Genomic DNA, 6,000 nt, shown 5'->3' on the forward strand with positions numbered 1-6,000 from the left:
ATTATCTTATTACGTCTATACGACATAACACACTTATTTATTTTTGGTAGTGTTAAGTCTTAAGTGATTTGTTGGCTGCTAAAAAAGTAATGAGTGTACTGTTTTTTAACTTCAAATGTGTTTGAACCCACTGTTAGTTGCTTTTATAGGCAAGTGGCACTGTGGCATTCATACTGAACATGATGTTGTGAGAGGTGTTTGCTTTTCTCCAGAAAAGAAGAGTGAAATTGAACACTTATGCGAGACAAAATCAGTTGTTAAAATAAGAAGATGCAGCCAGAACATGAGGTGTGGTAACAGCAACATTGTTATTAAGGAGAATACCCATTTGTTGGTGGCTGAACCACTGCCATTCGAAGCTTTGACTATTGAGAGTGGCAACACAGTAGCGTCATTAAACAAGGTTTGTCACAACCAGACAGTTACCATAAATGGTAAGATCATGAAGTTATATGGCAAGAAGAAAATCCATACCAATGATTTGTCGAAGCAAGAAGGGTATGTGACAGACAAAACTGGAACTATTGTTCTCTGGGAGTCATTTGTCGATGCAGCCAGCTATGGAAGTTTTATGAATTTAAAAACTTTGTGTACAAGGTGACACATTTGGACAGTATATTAGTAGTCCTCGTGAAGGCTCTACTTTGGAATTAGTGGATGACATTGTTGATATTGCTACCCATTGATGAGCAAGACTTTGCCCGAAAAGAAGCGATAAGGCTAATAGGCATTAGTGGTGTGCGAAAGTACCATAGCTGCGCAGTGGGTGTACATAGAAAAAAGATGAAACCAAGAAGGCAGGTGCATGTAACCTATTTCAGACAACATCCTTAATTTCCAAGCAATAGGTGGTAAAATTTTTTGTTGAAGATGTGGCAAACAGTAATCGCTTCCATCTAACTGCATTTAATGCAGTTGTTTGTCACATTGTTACATCACTTGGCAAAGATGATTTAAGGGATATTTTAATTGATTTAGAGAAATTTACGGTAATTTATGACTCAAGAAATAAAACAGTTGTTGAACTGGTTTAAATTTGTATAACATATCAGATAAAAATTCTTAAAACTAGGTCGTTCTTTTGGCCAATGGAACTATATTAAGGCTGCAGTAGATACATTTACAGGTGCTAGTTTAAAAGATTTGTTAAATCGTTTTGTTAAGATAAGCTGATTCTTAGATAGATAGTTATGAGTGGACAATGAATTATGTATGATACAAGTGGTAATATGATTTTCAAATTATTGTTTTTTAAAATATTTTATTGCATTAAAATATGTTGGATTGATTGAGGTCTAAGATCAGTGTTTTTTAGTGGTTTTTTTGTGAATAAATATGCAAAAAAAGGATAAAAAACTTGAGAATATCCAATTCTCAACTTGAGAAGTTGCTCATTTCCTTTATTGATTGCATGTTGATTGTTATTGTTTTTTCATTAACTTTATTTCCTTTTGTTTTAAGTGCATAATTTGCATATTTTTCTTTACAGTAGGTGAAAAAATTTTTTGAGATCTAGCAACTTGAAAAGAATGTGTCACTTTTTGATAATGATCGTCAACAAAAATGGTGCAATTCTAAATAAGATTTATTTTGGATGATGACTACTGTATATACAAAATTGAGATTAGAGTATTTACAAACAGTGATTGAATTCATTATTAATGTTTGCCAAAACGTTTGATGATATGTGAATCATGAACTTTCAACTAGTGAAACTAGTCTAGATTATTGAGCCACTTTTTATGACAATACAACATGTGTTATTTACGTTTACAAAAATTATTACATTTTATTTACAAAACATATTACATTTTTTACCTAGTTTGAGTCCGAAGATCATCATTATGTTCCATATATAAAAGGCCAGTCCATTGTTCGTATAACAATGCAGTTAGTGAAGCACATTATTTGCTTGATGATGAATTGTTTTGACATTTGAGTATCGACGGGCTGTTGAAAATCTGGGATGTTGACCCCTGCATCTTTAGAGTATTATATATACCATTCTGGGTCTTTATTTCTCTTTTCTCGTTGTGAAATTCACAGTACTTTGCCAATTCCTTTAGTCTGGTGAAATATGCAGAAATATTTTCCCCTGGGAGTTGCTTGGAATGTTGTCGAAATTTGTAGACTTCAAGATTCTTCTGCGGAGTGAAATAATTCTTTAACGCTTTTTCTGCTTTTCTAAACACATCTTCGGTTTCCAGGCTCTCCTACCTCCTAGGTCTCGAATATTTCGTTGACTTCTTCTCCAACATAATGCAATAACATTGCCTTCTTTCTAGTGGCATTCGTTATATTCATAGCCAAAAGCATGTTTTCAAATCTAAACACATACTTTTTCCATTCTCGGCTAAGATCTCCCGCTTGTAAATCAAAAGCTGGAAATGTCGGCAATGCAGCCATCCTCATTGCCAAACGTAATGTTCACTCCAAGTTTAAAACGACCAACTAACTGTATTTACTGTTTGCTGTCTTTTACACAAACAAGCTACCAATTATTCAGGCCCATATCGGTGTTATCTGTCCTGTCCAAGTTACTCGAAAAACACGTTGCTAGGTCATTTATGAGTTATCTTGTAAAAAATGGATTACTATATAAACTACAATCTGCCTTCCGTAAAGGATACTCTACCGAATCTGCGTTGATCAAATTGACAGACCAAATCCTTTTTAATATGGATAATGACGAGGTTACCGCAATGGTCTTTGTCGATTTCAAAAAAGCTTTCGATGTTGTGGATCATCAACTTTTATTGACCAAGCTTGAGCTTTATAGACATAGTCATCAGCCCTATCCTGGTTTACGTTGTATGTTACTGACAGATCTCAGTTTGTTATCATCGATGGACAACAGTCGGATTGTCTGCCCATCAAACAAGGTGTACCACAGGGATCGGTTTTGGGGCCTATACTGTTTCTGTTATTTGTTAATGACCTACCGCTACACTAACTTGCACATCTATCAATATCTTTGCAGACGACACAACACTGCCAGCGAACGTGCACTGGACTAATATAGCATCTGTGGTCCAAGATATCAATAGCGATCTGGATAGAATTAGTGAATGGTCGACTGAAAACAGGATGATCATAAATACTGATAAAACGAACTCATTATTGATAACAGGCAAGCGTCTAGAGAAGAAGATATTGGAAAATGGAAATCTAGCTTTAGCTGTCAAATTGGGGAATACTCATATAGGCCAAGTTTCCTGCCAAAAGCTGTTGGGAGTGACCCTTGATAAAGGTTTGACTCATGAAGCCCACATCGATCACTTATGTAAGCAACTGTCTAAATGACTGGGCCTACTCAAGCATGTCAGCCCGTATCGACCGCATGTCAGCCCGTAGATAGACCTTTGTATTCTTCGGCAACGGACGTGTTGTCAGCCCTGAAATGGCTTGATTTACATTGATGCAAGAAATTCCATCACTGCATTCATATCTGGAAATGTGTAGATGGCCTTACGGAGCATTCCCTGGACATTCTTAAATGTAGTCAGATTCACAATCATAACACTCAAAACAAAGACTCAATAAAGCTGCTTAAAGTTAAACGAAATTAGGGAAAACAACGCACAAACTATCAAGCAATAAAAGACTGGAATGATCTACAATCCCATGCAATATAATTTGTGACACCATGAGTTTTCAATGTTGATCCGCCTTCCCCCTATCTCAATGTTGCATTTTAACAGTTAATGAAGACTAACACCTCGAGTAGTGAAAACCATCACTACCCAACATTGAAACAGGGTGCAGGAGTATGTAGTGTCTCGTTAATTTCATAAGATTGTCTTGAGCGGGAATGTTTGGAATGCAGACGATTAATAACTACAGTTTTTAATAAACTACCACTTCCTCAAGTTCTTTTATCACGATTAAACGTAGAGAAATGTAACAGAACTCGATAAAAAATTATTACATTTGTTGAAGTATTATATTAATGGTACAATTTTATATGTGGCAATAAAATGCATGTTTGTTGGTAAAAAACATAGGCAGGACATAAAAATTCCTTAATGGGCCCTTAATTAACGAAAATTGTGAAGTAATTTGCTAACTGACATAAGCACTAAAGCAGATAGTAACCTAATACAGAGACGTGTGTATTTTAAAAACATCTATTTAATCAAAAACTGTACACACATAATGCAAAACGAATCGCTTCGTAGTCGCCAAGTCAGACGTGTTTATTTAATTACGTATAGTCAAGTGAACGTAGATTTGTGTCCAACGCGTGAAAGTTTTTTGCGACTGTAATTCAGAATGCATTCACATCTTGTAATATGCAAGTTATTCAATGGGTATGTGCCAAAGAAGACCATGCAGAATCCGGATTTAATTTTAACATGACCGTGAAATTGTTGGAAAGGCATAGATGGTTAAGAGTAAGAAATTATATTCAGGCGCAGCACATTATTAATGTTAACTTTTCTAATCGTCATGACAATTACTTTTCGGCTTGGAGATAACAACAAAAGAAGATATAGAGTATATTCAATCCGAGGGTCATCCCGATCTTACCAAAGCTCAACCTCCTCAAACCACCCGAGCATCCGAGGCTGTACGCAGAGAAGCAACAGGTCGAACAACGAGACGAAGTACGAAGGGTAAAGGCCGGAAACGTCAAAAGAGTGTCTACAAAGTTTCCCAACTGGTGGTAAGCAAAAAAATTAGTTCTTGTCTTCAGCTTTTAGCGTTTGCCCAGCAACAGTAAAGGGAAGGTAAAACGGACTTGGCTCAATTTATAGCAAATAGAGGTGCCAAAACGGTCAATGAAGCAATCAGAGTGGGATGGGAATTAAACGAAGCACCAAGACTGTTAGCGCGATTGCAAGATGGCTGGAACTTGCACGAGACATACTGATGAGAAATAACATCAACATGATCGAGTTTGTGGGCGCTATACGTTTATTACTCAAGCAAGGGAGGGGCAAATATTGGAACGTTCTAATTGTGAAAAGACTTTTATTCTTGATCCACTGAGCGTTATTTATGACACGTTCAGCAATCCCGCTACAACAAGCTTTGCTTGGGTTGGAGTCGAGAGCTGCGAAGTCATATTTTTGAATGAGTTCCGATGGTGTGCGCAGATTATCCCCTGGCATAATCTGTTATTTAGCTTTTTTAAAATGCACCATTATATTTTGACTTGCGCTTGTTCCCCATTTCTCGCTAATTCTAGCTGGAACTGCAACGTGTTGCATGATTATGGTATAATATAATGTTTTCTATGTGTAGGACCTTTGTGAACATCACGTTTGTGACAAAGCTTTTCTCATTAAAGATCAATACTACTATTGATATAGGTGGTAACAGTTCCTGGAGCTTGGTAACAGTACTGCTGGGAGCAAACTGGCTAGCTGTTTAAGTTTGGCATCCTGAAACTGATTCAGACTGATCTGGCTCTCAATGTTTATATCATTGGGACATTGTACTAAGAAATGACAAAATCACAGTTAACAGTGCGAAAGCCACAATCTCAACATGCCTGTGTGCCATTTTGGCCTAATCACTGTTGACTCATAGTACTTACTGCACATGTGGCATAATTGCCATACAGCTTTACTGCCACATTACATTGCCATGCAGCTGTACATTTACTGGGTAACCTGCCCTGCAGCTGTACATTTACCAAGTAACCTGCCCTGCGGCTGTACTTTCTACTAGAACGTTGAAATATGGCTCAACTGTAAGGTACAATATCATAACAGCTGTACTCTAATAGGTACCTAGCCATGTGGCGGTACCATCCACTACGCAATCTCCTATTGTACAGCACCAGTGCCATGACAGCTATACTTTAACCAGGTACCTGTGCCATGCGGCTGTACCCTCTACTTAGGCAATCACTCATTGTACAGTACAAGTGCCAAACAGCTGGACTTAACCAGGTACCTGTGCCATGCAGCTGTACCATCTACACAACCTACAATTGTACAGTACTATAACAGCTGTACTGCGATCTATATGGCCATGCAGCTGCACACTCTT

This window comes from Dendronephthya gigantea, unplaced genomic scaffold (genome assembly GCF_004324835.1).
Source record: "Dendronephthya gigantea isolate DGI-Jeju-01 unplaced genomic scaffold, DenGig_1.0 000446F, whole genome shotgun sequence".
NCBI classification, from domain to species: Eukaryota; Metazoa; Cnidaria; class Anthozoa; order Malacalcyonacea; family Nephtheidae; genus Dendronephthya; species Dendronephthya gigantea.